Source organism: Phyllobates terribilis, unplaced genomic scaffold (genome assembly GCF_046119375.1).
Source record: "Phyllobates terribilis strain yellow unplaced genomic scaffold, ASM4611937v1 Scaffold_5__5_contigs__length_657084704, whole genome shotgun sequence".
Lineage (NCBI taxonomy): Eukaryota > Metazoa > Chordata > Amphibia > Anura > Dendrobatidae > Phyllobates > Phyllobates terribilis.
In genome coordinates this window covers 31,032,490-31,050,078 of record NW_027362765.1, presented here as the reverse complement: position 1 = coordinate 31,050,078, position 17,589 = coordinate 31,032,490, and the positions used below count along the sequence as shown (strand labels likewise).

At 43.6% G+C, this 17,589-nt stretch overlaps 1 pseudogene; it reads right to left on the bottom strand.

Annotated features, from left to right (window-relative positions):
• Positions 1 to 712: 712 nt before the first annotated feature.
• Positions 713 to 17,589, bottom strand: part of LOC141271830 (uncharacterized) — a 42,888-nt pseudogene continuing 26,011 nt past the window's right edge.

The following is a 17,589-nucleotide window of genomic DNA, read 5'->3' as shown; positions in this document are numbered from 1 at the left end:
TCAGCATGTAGTTTCCATTTGGCTTTAGGGGTGTGTGGCCGGTCTCTGTAGGAATTTAACCCTGCTGTGTCTGGCAGAGATTAGGTTCCCTGGCCTATCCTATGTGAGCAGGGTCTATATTAGGCAGCTCCTCCCACCACTCTTTTTGCCCTAACATTGGTTCTTAGCTTGCTAGCATGCTGCTTATACATATCTTCTTATTCTGTCTCCAATTATCGATCCAACCTGTTTACCCGCTGTTTGACTTATCCATCCCTGACTCCAGCCTTGTACAGTGAACCCATGATGCTTGCCTTGACCTCGGACCATATGACTACGCGTCTGTCTCGCCCTCCAGTACATCATACCTTTGCCCCCGACATTCCAGTCAGCTGCTGTAGTCGCGGGGACTGCCCTGGAGTGGTGCCTGGTGTCTACCGGCAGTCCAGCCTATCCTCAACATCAGAGGCCCTAGTGAAGGCCCAGTAGACAGTCACTCTCCTCCAGGGTAAGCCTGGCCTGTGGTGCAGTGGCTCCACACCCTCCAATGTTACAGACGCACTTTACCACAAGAGGCACCCCGAGTTTAGACGGTCAGTAGAATATAGGAAAAACATTTTTTACTAATTAAATCTGCCCTGGTGGTGTAAAGTATAGGGGTCGATATCACTAATTGTAATGCACTAGTGTAGAATAGCAAAGTAATAAATCTATTGTTAGTGTTTCTCTGCACCATGAGTTTTATTCACATATAGCATCACAGCACGGGCATGAATGAGCACTCTGCAGCTCACATACATACACAAAACACTGCTGAACAGTGCATGCACATTCAGCTCTACTACATTTGCACATTTACATACACATTTACACTTATCAATACTTGCCCCACAATAAGCCATAGCACTTCAAAAAATACGTATGAACCAATTAGATCTGTGATATGCCATAGTCCAGAAATAATTAGAGATCTATGATAGAATTAAAACTTCTAAGTTTATTGAATAATTATAAAATTCAAAATCACAAAACACAATGAATACCTCTGGGGAACATCACACACCTGGATGCATAAGTATTGCATGCGAAGTCACAGTACAAGTGAATCTCTATAGGTATAAATCATAATACTTTGCCAATGCATAACAACTTTCCTACCCAACAATAGAGATTTTGCACCATTTACAAGCTCTATCAAATCAACCACTAATTGACATATCACCCAATAGATTGTATAATATATGTTTTTTACCTGAACATAGAAGGGTAACGGTCAGTTAAAAATAAGCAATATTTATCCATCCAGGTGTGTGATGTCCCCAAGACCTATTCCTTGTTTTATGTGATCTTAATTTTATAATTATTCAATACAATTAAAAGTTTTAATTCTATCAAAGATCACTTATTTCTGGGATATGGCATATCACAGATCTAAATGGTTCATATATGCACATTTACACTGTCTCAGTGTTCTCCTCCGTCACAGGAAGCTGCCTCAAGACTTTAAGAGACACTCACTTATTAGCAAGCCTTTTTCATGTTAAAAATGTGTCTACTAGTCCAAGAAATACAGTAAGCTCCAAAGTAATTTCCCTTCTCATTTAATTATATGACGGTCTGTCATATGTTTTTTGTACAATTTGTCAATAACATATATAGTTTCTCCCTTTACAATAATTAATTTTTCACATTTGAGGTATGATAATGGATTCCCCCCATGTGGGATTTTAAATGTGCAAGAAGGTGCCATTTTTGGGTAAAACATTTCCCACATACTGAACAGAAAAAAGGTTTCTCCCCAGTGTGAATTCTCTGGTGTATAACAAGATGTGATTCATGTAGAAAACATTTTCCACATTCTGAACAGGAAAAAGGCTTCTCCCCTGTGTGAGTTTTCTGGTGTCTAACAAGATATGATTTATATAAAAAACATTTCCCACATTCTGAACATGAATATGGTTTCTCCCCTGTATGAATTTTTTGATGTGCAGCAAGAAATGATTTACTGGTAAAACATTTCCCACATTCTGAACATGAAAAAGGCTTTTCCCCGTTGTGAGTTTTCTGGTGAACAACAAGATATGATCTCTGTCCATAACATTTCCCACATTCTGAACATGAAAAAGGCTTCTCCCCTGTGTGAGTTTTTAGGTGTCTAACAAGTTGTGATTTCTCTACAAAAGATTTCACACATTCTGAACATGAAAAAGGCTTTTCCTCTTTGTGAGTTCTCTGGTGACTAAAAAGATATGACCTCTGTCCATAACATTTTCCACATTCTGAACATGAAAAAGGCTTCTCCCCTGTGTGAGTTTGCTGATGTCTAACAAGGTTTGATTTCTCTGCAAAACATCTCCCACATTCTGAACATGAAAAAGGCTTTTCACCTTTGTGAGTTCTCTGGTGACTAACAAGATATGATCTCTGTCCATAACATTTTCCACATTCTGAACATGAATGTGCCTTATTCCCTGTGTGAGTTCTCTGGTGAATAACAAGACGAGATTTCCGGTTAAAACATTTCCCACATTCTGAACATGAAAAAGGCTTCTCCCCCGTGTGAGTTCTCTGGTGTCTAACAAGGTTTGATTTCTCTACAAAACATTTCCCACATTCTGAACATGAAAAAGGTTTTTCTCCTTTGTGAGTTCTCTGGTGTGTAACAAGATGTGATCTGTGTCCATAACATTTTCCACATTCTGAACATGAATATGGCTTCTCCCCTGTGTGAGTTCTCTGGTGAATAACAAGATAAGATTTCCGGTTAAAACATTTCCCACATTCTGAACATAGATGTGGCTTCTCCCCTGTGTGAGTTCTCTGATGTCTGATAAGTTTTGATTTCTCTTTAAAACATTTCCCACATTCTGAACATGAATATGGCTTCTCCCCAATATGAATTCTCTCATGCCTATCAAGATCTGGTTCTTGGTTAAAATTCTCCTCTGTGTGAATTTTTTGGTGTGTAACAAAAGATGTTTTGAGCTGAAAAGTATTTCCATATTCTGAACTTGAATTTGACTTGCTTGCTTTAATAGCAGTTCTTCTTTTAATGGCTCTTTTCTGACTTTTAATTTGATTAGTAGTCTGTAATGAATCAGAAGATAGGACCTTCGTCAAAGGATCAGATGATAGATCTTTTTTGTGAAGGGATGATGGTATATCTGGAGTAATGACATTCACTTCAATTGTATCCTGTGTGATCTCAAGGTCATATGATTTAAAAATTGAAGATGTCATTTGTCCCTCTGATCTCCTGTCACCGTCATCTGCCAAAAGTAAACCAATTTTTTTTTTTAAGAAAATATCATTGAAATTCATATTTTTCACTATTTTTACTCAAAACGTCCATAGAAATGGGAAGTTAAATTAAAAACGAATTATTCACTAAGAGAATGACAGTTCACAGTTCTGCCTCCCAAATATTGGAATAAAAAGCCACCACAAAATGTTATGTAGGCGAAAATGATACTAATAAATTTTTTTACTCATCCTGCAAAAAACAAGCCCCCACTCAGTGTCAAAATAGTCACTACTCCTATAGATTAACTAACTAATGGATATAATTTACAAAATGGAAACACCTTATGGGGTTTTCTGCTGCTCAGGTTTTCTGCCATTCTGTAACATTAGGGTTTCTGCAAATGGTGTGTCACATCTCCTCTGGAATCTGTTCCTGTGATGCTTGCTCCTATCACCAGTCACCGCCATCATTCATTCTGCAGGCGGTGCTGGTGATGGAGGAAACATTGGAACCAGAAGCTCTGGGAGGCGCAGGCTCTGTCCAACCACTAAGAATAAGGTGGCCGGGACCAGTACTATCATCCAGGCTGGCAGCATGGGTGTGTGTGCTGTCCAGCTGGAATAATCTGCTCCCTGCTTCAGCCAATTGGAAAGCACCACACCCTACTAAAGCTCGAATCATATTGCCGGAAGATGCCGGATACAGCCTTGTTCTCCGCTGGTTCAGTCCCCAGTGCTCAGCTCCCGGCTTGTGTATTTGAGCCCGTTGTGATCCTGGCCCATTTACTGACTACTCTTTTGTCTTCTAATTTTGTATATTTTCTCTTCCCTCCTGATTCTATCCAAAATCTAGGCCCCTCAAAGTAATTTCAAATGTTATTTCTGTTACCAAAACATAGCTTTTGTAATTTAATTGAACATATAAAAACATGTTGTTAAACTTGTAATCCTTCTACCATCCAAAAAAAAATAATTAAAGAATGTTGAAAAAATAAAAGGGGATGTTAGAAAAAATACTGCCGACCTGAAGTAGAAATACGGTAAATGTTATTATCTGGTATCACTATCTGATTAAGGAGCATACAAATTTAAAGTTTGAAAATTACAAATTTTTCTAAATTATATGGCTATTTTCAGGTATTTTCAAAAAGAAACAAATTATATTAACCCCTTCTCCCTCGAGCCTGCTTTCACCTTCCCAACCAGGCCAAATTTTACAATTTTGACAAGTGTCACTTTATGAGGTAATAACTCTGGAATACTTAATCGGATTCCAATGATTCTGAGAATATTTTATAGTGACATATTGTACTTCATGATAGTGGTAAAATTTGTTCGCTAAGACTTGCGTTTATTTATGAAAATATTGGAAATTTGGCGTAAATTTCGCAATTTTCATTTTCATGCCCTTAAACCAGAAAATACCTAATAAATAACATTTCCCTCATGTCTACTTTACATCAGCACAATTTTTGAAACATAATTTTGTTTTGTTAGGAAGTTAGAAGGATTAAAAGTTTACCAGCGATTTCTCATTATTCCAACCAAATGTTCAAAACCATTTTTTTAGGGACCACATCACATTTGAAGTGACCTTTAAGGGGCCTATATGACAAAAAAATACCTAAAAATTACACCATTCAAAATACTGCACCCCTCACAGTACTCAAAAGCACATATACATTTATTAATCCTTCATATGCTTCACAGGAATTAAAGCAATGTGGAAGGAAAAAATGAACATGTTACTTTCTTATTATTAACAAAAATGTTGTTTTAACCTCATATTTTTTATTTTCACAAGGGGAACAGGAGAAAAGGGACCTCAACATTTGTTATGCAATTTCTTCTGAGGACGCCAATATCCCATATGTGGGGAAAACTACTGTTTTGGTGCACGGTAAAGCTCGCAAAGGAAAAAGTGACGTTTTGTAACGAAGACTTTGATGGAATGGTCTGCGGGTGTCATGTTGCATTTGAAGAGCCCCTGATGTGCCTAAACAGTGGAAATCCCTACAACTGACCCTATATTGGAATTCATCTAGTGTTTTATAATGTGGTGGCATGCGTAAATTGTGCAGAGTGCATTAGGTTTGCATAATTGAGTAGAGTGCATCATGTTGGCACACGTGAGTTGTGTAGAGTGCATCAGGCTAGCATACGTGAGTAGTGAAGAGTGCATCAGGTTGGCATACGTAAGTTGTGTATGTCAGAAATAAATGTAGTAGCCCATTGATGAGTGGTAGACTCTGAAACAGTCTTTCATACACAGACCAGGTTTGTGAGGGCAGCTGTCGGATTGATAAATGATGTCCTTTCATATCCCCCTTCTATAACACACTTCGCACCTTTTTTGTTACCTTTCTCTCTTTGCAGTTGAGGGACCTCACTGGGGAAATGTTGCCCCAGGAGAACAAGGGCACCTTCAGTACCGGAAATATCGGGGCCCGCTCCTTCCTGACTGCCAAATATTAGGGCCTTGATCACTTCCTCCTAGAACTGAAGGTATCGGTCTGGTCTGCACATCGTGATAGCAAGTAAGAGTTGTACATTGCCTTCCCACCTGTGTGATGTGCAAGGCCAGCTTCTTGTACCACACATTGCCTTTTCTCATGGCACTGTATAGCTGGAGGACTTGATCAGAGAGATCAACTCCCTCCATGTTCTTGTTGTTCCCCAGGACACAGTCTGGTTTGGAGACCAGTGTAGAGGAACCTCGTACACTGGTGGGAATACTGCCATCACCATATATAGTGGTCAAGAAAAGGATATCCCTTTTGATCTTGTATGTGACCACCAGCATGTTGGTGCTACACTGGGCTCTGCTCTCACCCTTTCTGAGCAGCTGTCCAATTAGCATCTTAGGGAGGCCTCTCTGATTTTTGAGGACAGTACCGCATGCTGCGGTAGCTCTGGAAGAGAGAGATTTGAAGAATGGAATGCTGGTATAAAAGTTATCTAAGTACAGGTGATAACCTTGATCCAGCAGTGGGTGCACTAACTCCCACACAATTTTCCCACTCACTCCCAGGACAGAGGGGCATTCAGGGGGTTGAATTCGGGTGTCCTTCCCTTCATAAACCCTAAAACTATGAGTGTACCCTGAGATACTCTCACAGAGCTTGTGGGAGTTTAATTCTGTACCCGGCCCTCTTACTGGGCAGGTATTGCCGGAATTTGAGCTTTCCCTTGAAATGTATTAGGTACTCCTCTATAAAGATGTTCCTTTCGAAAAAGTACAACTCTGCATATTTGTTGCTGAAGTGATCAAAGACCGGCTGAACTTTGAAAAGTCGGTCAACGTTGGGGTAATGTAGGAGAAGACATTGTGCATTATAGTTGTAATGGAAAAATTTGTGGATAGCCATGTGGAACAGTGGAGTGTCGTATACAACATCAATGCTCCAATATTGCCAAAGTTCTGGCATCTTCACTAACACCAGGTGAAGAACAAGGCCCCAAAACTTCATCATTTCTACAGTGTCTACTGGTGTTCAGATGGCAAATGATGAAGTGAGATTTTGGGATAAAAATTGTTTGTCATACAAATTTGTCTGGGACATCTTGAGATCTACAAAATTTTCCGAAAAATAGACTTTGAAAAAGTACATTTTTGTGAGGCCGGTACTGTCAACCTGGATTACTGATAGCTCCACAAAAATCAGCTATTTGTGGCTCATAATTTTCAGGAGGTGAGGTCCATAGGGGGTCACTAACAGTGGGCACTGGCTCATTTTCTGTCCTGGGGCGTCGGTCCTGGCGGTTCGGTATCACTTGATGAAGAGGAGGAGGAAAAATGAAAGGGGTTGTCTGGTCAAAAGTGAATCCCCCCAGCGCATGCACTGTGCACTGCAGGGATTCGCCGGTTTCAGACCCGAGACCGGAGGGTATGTATGAGTTATACATACCCCCTGCCAGTGGGCGCCGCCTCACTCCATACACTTGTATGGAGCGAGGCCACGCCCCATCTAGTGACGTGGACAGCTATTGGCCGCGCTCGGACTAGTATTGAGGGAGGGTGCGCCTTCAAGAGTATGGAGAGCGAGGCCATGCCCCCTAGCCGGGAATATGAATAACAGGGTCTCATACCGGCAAATCCCCGCAGCGCACAGTGAGTGCGCTGGGGGGATTCAAAAGTCTGCAGTCACACAGAGTGACTGCTTACTTATCACTTTTGACTGGACAACCCCTTTAAGGAAGGTGGCATCCTTTCCCTCACTATCAGTGTCAGAGGCAAAAAGCGAGCACGGGTGCCGATCGGTGATTTGAGTCTCTCATCAGCACAGCAGGACAGTACAGTGACCACCCTACAACATCTCCAAGCTAAAATAAGGAAATTCAGGGCGATCACTGTGAGGTCTCACCACATCTCTGCACACTGATTGGTGCGTCATCATCCAATTGCACCAGTCAGTGCTGGGGCTGGTGACGCTGGCGTTGCTAGGCTCCAACCTATGATAGGTGCTGTTACAACACCGCTCATAGATGTACCTCAGTGTTTCAGGTAATTTCATTGTGATTGGCTGTTCAGAATTGAGGGTGGGAGGCAACAAATAATGATTGAGTGTGGGGGAGAGCAAATCATACTGTATTGAGGGTGAGTGAGACCAAATGATGATGAATTGAGGGTGGGGGAGAGCAGTTGATAATGAATAGAGGGTGGGGGTGGGAGAGAGAGAACATGACATAATGAAATGGGGCGGAGGGGGGCGTGTAAATAAAATGAATTGGGGGAGTGGGAGGTACAGAGTAGGGGCTTTGAGGATGCAGGAATGTGACTGGTATTGAATTGGGGGAAAGAGTACATGTGCTAATTAATTTATATTATATTTATATCTATTGGGTGGGGGAAAGTGGCTATTTATAGTTAGTGGGGGTCACAGTGGTGGATTACAATTTATATTTGGAATGGCGGGTTGCAAAATAACTAATGATATATTAATGGTGGGTGAACATCTGTATTCAGCTGCGAAGTGTAGAAGTTGGGGAAAAAGTGGGAAATGTGCTTTGAAAGCAGTGCTCTAGATAACTGTGTATTATTTTCTGCAGAGACAAGTCCTGGCTGGAAGAAGTGATGGCGGTCTGTGCTCGATATAGAAGAAAATTGAAGATGAAGGACTTCAACTAGAGACATCACTGGTGAGTCTTTGGTACATGTACACTTACATTATATAGTATATACAGAGCACCTGTGTATAATGTAACTGGTGATCACTGTATTACCTATATACAGAGCTCCTGTGTATAATGTCACTGGTGACCCCGGTATTAACTGTACACTGACACTATATACAGCACTCCTGTGTATAATGTCACTGGTGAGTCACTGTAGTACTTGTACACTACATACTATATACAGAGCTGCTGTGTATAATGCACTTATAGTAATATTAGTATTGTGTTTTTTTTAATCATCAGTATTAGTAGTATTTAATTACTATGCGGTGGTAATGTGCGTTCTGGTCATGATGTGGCGGTATTTGTTTCTTGTGGTATTATTTGGTCAAAATGTAGGTAATAAGTAGTCAGGTCATAGTGTGGTGGTATTTTTTCCTTGTATGTGGTATCATTCGGTCCCTATATGGTGGCAATATGTGGTCCGGCCATGGTGTGGTGGCAGGTAAGGGTCAGCATCTTCTAATTTCAGGGGGTAGGTGAATCCTCCAGGTTGTAAGCTCTATAGAAGAAGGGCTTTCAATGCCCAAAGTAATTTGAACAGATTCAGGTGAAGAAGAATGTTGCGCTTTAGCAGTAAAATGGTGATCACATGATAGCAATATGACCGGACAACACCGCTGATAAAAGACAAAAGACGGTGTCGGAATTCTGTAGTCTTTCTACGGATTGACCACTAGTGGCTGCTATTATTTATTTTCATCATTGTGCTGCCTTTCCACTCCTTACTACTAGAGGCTTCTATTGTGTCTCTGCAATCGCCCTTTTCTAAGGTGCCGATGTTGAACCTGCAGAAGCTGTCTTATTTTGTTTTTGGGCCTACTTAAAGCCTCATGGCTTAAGTATTGTATCTAGCCTTTAGTCTAGTTCCAGTCTCCAGTACCTGAGAACTTTCTTAGGTCATGTTCACACCTTCAGCATTTGGTCAGTATTTTACATTAGTATTTGTAAGCCAAAACAAGGAGTAGAACAATCAAATTAAAAGTATAGTACAAACACGTGCACCACTTCTGCATATTTCACCCACTCCTGGTTTTGCTTAACATACACTGATGTAAAATACTGACCAAATACTGAAAGTGTGAACGTGGCCTTATGCAGACTGTTACCACTCCTCTCTTCTCTTGTTCCTATGATTCCTAGTGGTAATTCCAAGAACTGGAACTACCACCTGATGTTCCCCACACATGGCCATTGGATTGCAGCCGTGCTCCACCATTATCATGACAGACAATGACTGAGAAGAATCTGTGACTTCTCTTTATTTAGTGGTTACTACTCACCTGGGTAGTCATATGTAGGAATCTCCTCTTTATACCACTCATAACCCCTCACATATAACATTGTAGTATTAATATGGGTCAGATCTTCACCCTGAAACAAATATTGTAAAAGTTACAGACAGATGGAGAAGTCACATCTATGATCAGCTCTAATCCTGTCATCTCCACTGTTCTCATTACACAAGTATAAAACATATAATACTTGTGGATAAAACAAGACTGAACACAAGATCTTCACAGCCGTCTACACATCATAGGGGAGATTTCATGACACTTTCTCTTCATCTACCTTATAATCCTGATGAACATCGGGTGGTTCTTGTTTACAGTCCTGTGGAAGAAGAGGACGGGGACATCTCTCTGCTGTTGTCCTGTTACTGGATAGAACTGGAGGAAACATATACAGGGACTGAATTCATTCTTTACATACAGATAATTATAGGCCGTGTGTATTTAATCCTGTCTATTACCTGGTGATGTGAGGGGCTGGGGAACCTCCATTATGACGTCCTTGTATAGATCTTTGTGTCCTTCTAAATACTCCGACTCCTCCATGGAAAAATAGACGGTGACATCCTGACACCTTATAGGAACCTGACACATACAATGATACCGTCATCCCCCCGAACCCTTTATAATGTTACTGTATAATGTCCCAGCATTCCCAGCAGTATCACCTCTCCAGTTAGCAGCTCAATCATCTTGTAGGTGAATTCTAGGATCTTCTGGTCATTGATGTCCTCATGTATCAGGGGGTGAGGTGGAGGCCCTGTGATTGGGCTCAGGGGTATTCCCCATTGCCCAAACAAAGGGTCCTGACAGCGCTCATTAGAGGTCTTCACTACTGTGTAGTCCTGGTTATGGAGAGACACATTAATAAATCTCACTACAGACATATCCAGAGTCCTCACCTCTTCAGTTCTGTCCATCTGTTCCCATAGATAAGAATGATGTAATGTGACGTCATCAGAATCTCTCACCTCTCCAATAAGACAGAAGAGGATCTCTAGGATGAGGTGTAATATTCTCTCCGCCATCTTGTCTCTGTCCATATTCATCTTTGATGGGTAAATCTGAAAAATCCTCTTATACAGAAGATCTCCACTGAGAGGATCCGATATTGTAAGAATCTAAATCAGGAGAAGATGAGCAGTTGTAATATCATAAAGATCCCGTGTAATAATAAAATTACTGTAGATAATAAGGGAAACATATCAGGAGATTTATTATTTTAAAGTATTTAGTTTTCTTCTTCACATCTACTAATAAATCCTATATATATATATAAATACAGTACAGACCAAAAGTTTGGACACAACTTCTCATTTAAAGATTTTTCTGTATCTTCTTGACTATGAAAATTGTACATTCACACTGAAGGCATCAAAACTATGAATTAACACATGTGGAATTATATACTTAACAAAAAAGTGTGAAACAGCTGAAAATATGTCTTATATTCTAGGTTCTTCAAAGTAGCACACTCTTGGCATTCTGTTGATGAGCTTCAAGAGGTAGTCACCGGAAATGGTCTTCCAACAATCTTGAAGGAGTTCCCAAAGATGCTTAGCACTTGTTGGCCCTTTTGCCTTCACTGTGCGGTCCAGCTCACCCCAGACCATCTCGATTGGGTTCAGGTCTGGTGACTGTGGACGCCAGGTCATCACTCTCCCTCTTGGTCAAATAGCCCTTACACAGCCTGGAGGTGTGTTTGGGGTCATTGTCCCGTTGAAAAAGAAATGATGGTCCAACTAAATGCAAACAGGATGGAATAGCATGCCTCTGCAAGATGCTGTGGTAGCCATGCTGGTTCAGTATGCCTTCAATTATGCATGATAATGCCCCGTCTCATGCTGCACATAACACATCTGCATCTCTGGCTGCTATGGGCATAAAAGGGGACAAACTTATGGTGTGGCACCCATGCTCCCCTGACCTCAACCCCATTGAGAACCTCTGGAGCATCATCAAAAGGAGTGTCTATGATGGCGGGAGGCAGTTCACATCTAAGCAACAGCTCTGGGAGGGTATTCTGTCCTCATGCAAAACAATTGAAGCAGAAACCATCCAAAACCTGACAAATTCAATGGATGAGAGAGTTCAGAAGCTCCTTTCGAACAAGCGGTCCTATGTGCAAATGTAACATCACCTAGAATAAAGTTTTGAGTTGAAAACTGTTTGATTTCAGTTTGTAATAACCTGTTAATGCTTATAATTTCAAAAATGACAATTTTTTTGTTCTTTATTAAAATGAAAAGGTTGAAAACTCTGCTGTGCATAATAATTTGGAACATGCATTTTGAGTGCAGTTTGAGTTTTTTATTTTTTTAAAAATATACTGTTATCATAGGTAGCTTGTACAAAAACCTTTCAATTGTACTCTAATAGTTATTTGACTGGAAAATTACAATGACTGCAATTTATATAGGTAATTTGGGAAAATCTGAGAAAATATTATTTGCATAATAATTTGGAACACAGTGTAGTTTCTTGCAATCCTGCTTTTGCTGCTTCCATTGCTGCGCATATGCAGAATAAGGGTGTCCCGTAATCTTTGGGGTGGGTCCCTGCCACTGTTACACATTTATTAAATATTGATTGGAACTTGTACCTCGTTAGTGGAGAGCCGTCGAGGTGGGAAGAAGAAGAAAGAGCCTCATGGTCTAATGGATAGATAAGTAACTTCTAACTAGTTTGACCAGACAAACTGTCCCGTATGTAGAGTCCAATAGAACCCAGGTGCCCCTGCCGGATGGATATACTTCGGATTTGCGTATGTTATTGGCTATGACTACGTCTTCGTGGATTAACCCGCCGCTGGCGCTGTTCTTTGATCTAGGGACTAATTTGCTGATGCGTAGCGCCCCAATTAAGGCAATCCCAAAGACGACAGACAGGAGTGTCGACTCAAATTGGGAGTGGCATGTTACTGCCGTTACGGATATGATGCAAGTAAGCAGACTTATCGAAATGGGGCGTCTACGTTCCTTGCTTGGCCGAGCACTTTTCCACCCTTTTAAGGCTTGTCTAATGATGAATCTTTTTGTCATGTCTTCCCAGTTCAGTAATTGGAAATGAAATGCCATTCCGACCAGCCACTGCTGTGCCGATGCCCCTGATATGCCTCTATTCACTAGCTGGTGGAGAAATTCGATTGTAACTTCTAATCTGGCTTGGTCACACCTGTCCACTCGTCTGCCTGACGCTAATCATAGCCAGTTTCCCATGCCTTACCATATGCTTACCATGTCGACGGCGCGACTGAAGCTCGAACTAATGGCATCAGTTGCTCGCCACTAGGTCTCAGAGGGAGGGGGGGCAGAGGGAGACCGACAGATGGGCGTTTTGGAGGAGGTCTCTGAAAACCTGCCAATTAAATTGTGCATTAGCAATGGCATTATTCACCTCCGGGCAATGGCGAGCGCGGATCCATTTATTGTGGTTTAAACATAGCAGTGCTAGCCGGCGCAGAAGGCGTAGTACTGGCAGGGACGACGATGCCATCTTGTTTTTGCAGTGTGCCAGGTTGGCGTTTTCGGTTTGGAAAAGGATGTTTTTGTTAGCCAGATGCATGCCCGAGAGTTCTAGTGCTGCTACTATCGGAAAGAGTTATAGGAGGGTATGGTTTTTAGTCAGTCCTTGTTCTTTCCAGTAGGACGGCCACAGGCCTGTGCTCCACTGGGTGTCTAGTATTGCTGCATAGCCACCGGATTCTGCCGCCCTGGTGAATAGTTTTAGGTCTTGGTTGGATGTTTCTGCTGACATGAAGAACATGTGACCGTTGAATGACTGTAAGAAGGTTTTCCACACTTCGAAGTCCACCCGTAACTGCCTGTTGATTCAGATTTTATGGTTTGGTTTGGACGCGCCTTTTATTGCGAGTCATAAGCGACGAGAGAAAACTCTGCCGACCGGCATCACCCGGCTCGCGGACACGAGAAGCTATAGTAATGCTTGCATCTGCTGTAGGGTTACTTTCCGTACTGTGCAAAAACCTTAGATCAGGTGTATTGTTTTTTGTATTTTTCTGTCGGGAGGTGGAACAACATTGCCGAGGTGTCAATTTCTATGACTAAAAATGACTTTGTTGTGGGGCCTACGGTCTTTTCTGGGGAGAGTGGAACTTCGAACCGTTTAGAGATGTTTTTAAATTCGTTCAGTAGTGATTGGCATAGGTTTCAGTTTTTTGGCCCAACAAATAGGAAGTCGTCCAAGTAATGGGTGACGGACTTATTGCCAATTTCGTGCCTTAGTACCCACTCCAGGAATGAGCTGAATAACTCGAAGTAATAGCAAGAGACTAAACAACCCATTGGGAGGCAAGTGTTGTAAAAGCAGTTGTTGTCTACTTGGCATTCCAACAGGTGGTAGCAATCTGGGTGTACTAGTAATAAGAGAAAAGCGGATTCTACGTCGGATTTGCGAGCTGCGCTCCTGGTCCCGAGTCCCGTACTAACGTTACTGCTCTGTCGAAGGACGCGTAGACCGAGGCATCTTCCGATGAAATCCCGTTGTTCATGGAATCTCCTTTGGGGTATGATAGATGGTGGATCAGGCGAAATGTACCTGGGTCTTTTTTCGGGATAACTCCCAACGGGGAAACTCTCAGGTCCCTGAAAGGTGGGTTTGGAAAGGGGCCTGCCATTCTGCCTAGGGCTACTTCTATTTGAATTTTATTTCTGAGGATTTCGGGATGTTCTCTGGATGTTAGGTTATTTTCGAATGTGGGCAATTTATTGAATTTGAAAGGAATAAAAAAAACGTATGTAAAGCCAAAGCGTAACTGTCCAGCCACGTCCTTCTTAGGATATCGGTCTAACCAGGGGCCCATTGTGGTTAGGCTCACAGGGGTCCTTGGTTTCTGACTGTGGGAGTTTGGTTGATAATTTGCTTGTTTGGCGAGAGCAGCTTGCGGCGGGGTGGGCTCCCCCGCAGGCTGAGCATTTTTGTTTGAATTTGCATTGTCCGAACAAACGACAGTGTCCCTCAATATACAGCCAGCTGGCCCTGTGTCTAAGTAATACCACTGAATTTTGGCCTACTGTTGTCAGTTGTCCAGTAGCCGCTGTTGAAAAGGGAAGGTGCTTTTGCGACAACATAAGTCGCAGCCAAACGTCGGTTGCTTTTACCCCCCAGCCTAATAGAGGTTGCAGGGCCAACCGCCTCCGGAACTCTTCGTCATAGCGTCACCATGCGGAACCGCCGTGGGCTTTGTAGGAGTTGTAAACCATATCTTGGTATATGAATAATTCTGAACAGCGTTCCGGATGCTTTTGGCCCATAATGCAACCCAGCACAGAAAACGCTTGTAACCAGTTGTTGATTGTTTTTGCGACCTTTTGTCTGTGCTTTTCGAACGGTCTGTCGGCTATTTTTCTCTCATTGTCGATCGTATGCTGGTCAGCAGTTACGAGTGACCATATGTCAATGTACTCGTTATTCCATACCTTAATTTTGGTTTCCTCGTCTATGTGAGATCCCAATGGGCTAATCCCACAAAAGAATGCATCTTTATGCACGCCGGCTAAGGGCGGTGTCACTTTCGTGGTAGTGGTTACTGTGCTTGATGGTGCGGATAATTGGTCCACTTGGGCCTTAAGGGCAGTAACCAAGTAGGTGTTACTAATTCCCATTATATCGCACTCACCCGTGTCTTCGGCTGTGGGAGGGATTCCGACGTATGGAGGAACTCCGGCACCAGTATCGTTTGACGTGTGTGGCGTGCCTTGGCTTGAAGTCCTGGATGATGTCAGTGGCTCAAGCAGGCTGGAAGCCCTGGAGGGTGCCCTTGTCTCACTTCTGTCCCCCGAGGGACAGGATCGACGTGACCGTTTGTCGAGGCTTGCCGATGTACTCTACATGCCCCGCTGCGGCTGCTTGGAGTGCGGCAGCAGGTGGCCGGTGTGGTGGGGACGCTGTGCGGGTGTCTGGCGCCGCTCGCCCCTGTGATGCTGCCTGGCGCCGCTCGCCCCTGTGCTGCTGCAGCCGCATGTGTTGTGGCTGCCAGCAGCTGCTGTTGGGCTGGTGCGGGCAACGCAGTGGTAGCCACTGCTACCACCGCGTGTGGAGCTGCCTGAGTCATCGTATGGGGAGGGGACTTGTACGGCAGTGATGGGACCGCGTTTAACATCGGTGGAAGGGAGGGAGTGCGTGAATGGAGTGGGGGCCTGGGTGGCGGGGATTGAGCGGGCGCATGGGGCTAGATGGCGGAGAGGGAGCAGACACATGGAGAGGGGGGCCTGGGGAACCCGAGGGTTGGGCACTGGTGACAGGGGAATGAGCTGAGCCCAGCAATGAGGGCTTGCAGACAGTGCTCGCCCCTCTGCGCAGAGGCGTGCAGAGCCTCCATAGCCTGAGCTGAAACCTGCTGCGACCACACTTCCAGGACCCACACGGGGAAAAGGAAGGAGGCTGGGTCATCATTAGGTTTTATACTTATACTGGCAAGTAAAGGGTGGTGGAGGGGGGCACCAATTGTCACAGCTGACTGGGGAGGGGCATTTTTCCTTATTTAGGACAGTGCCTGCCATAATACACCACACTACAGTAGTACAGTGCATTACCGGAGCAATCAGAGGCTTGTATGTTGTATGATCGCACTAATGAGAGCTGTGGAAATAGCTTAAAAAAGTTTTAAAGAGAAGAATAAATATCACAGTTTTAGCAAGAGAGAAAAAGAACATTCTCCATTCTTGATGAAGACAGAGAGAAGACATCTTCTATATATCTGAGGTAACTGAAAGATAACATCCATTATCGTATTTGAGGCAGAAAGACAGAGGCAGAGAGCCTCCTCCATTATATCTGGGACACACAGAGTGGGAGTCCTGTGTTCCCCATCGACACAACCCAATATAGCCCCATGACAGCCGGAGCCTAACAATGGAGTCCTAGAACGATGTCATTAAATTATAAAGGAAAAACAAACAAGATAAAATACAGCTACATTCACTAAAAAGTTCTACTTCTGGAATAATCTGTCCCCAGAATGTCTCCATTACAATGTACAGCTCATACCGCCGATAACAGACCTTAATAAATCTATAGCACCGGCCCAGATCCACATCTCCAGACTGGGGAACTGATCCCGGAGGCCGGTGCTGTGTCCCGGGGTCATCTGTATCGGCATCAGGAATGGGGGAAGGGAGGGTTTATTTATTAGGAGGTGGGTGGTGCCATATTGTGAGGGGCAACTTGTAGTGTCATAATGTGTGTGGGGGGGAAGGCGGTACTGTGGGAACATTATACTGTGTGTGGAGAAAGAAAGGGACACTGTTCTACAAGAGCAAAAGGTGTTTCCTTACTTCTTGGAAAAGGAACAAACCAAAACGGCAGGATTTTTATAAAGTGACAACACAAAAGCACCAAAATAGTCTCAGAGCTGAAGGGGTTAATGTCCCTTGCACTCAGTAATGTGGAATCTCCACATACCTCCACCTGCAGAGCCGGACACCACACATATGGCTGTTCAGGGGAGGATGGAGCCCCAGGCCAGGGCAGTGGGCAGAAGCCTACATGATGTAGAGGAGGTGGGGGGTATAGGTGAGTAGGTGAGGGGTTTATAAGGCGACATGGAGGCGGGGTCGGGTCTTTTTCCCCGCTCCCAGGACACAGAAGACACTGACCTCTATGACCTCGGCCGAAGATCTCCTGGAGGCCCTCCGGACGACGGCCAGGGGACACCCCCTGGGCTGGTTGGAAGCACAAGTGGCTAGCATTGTGGGATGCGGAGGAGAGTGAGCCTCATCTATAAACACGGCCGTGGCAGGGCTGCTGGAGTGCCTAGCAAGAAGATCCCGTCCCCCGGTGAGGTTCTCTCCAGACGGACCGCGGGCTCGGCGTCAGCGCAGCAGCCCCTCCTGGGACCCTCTAGCCCGGGCCGCATCACCAAGGTACTCACGCTGGGCCC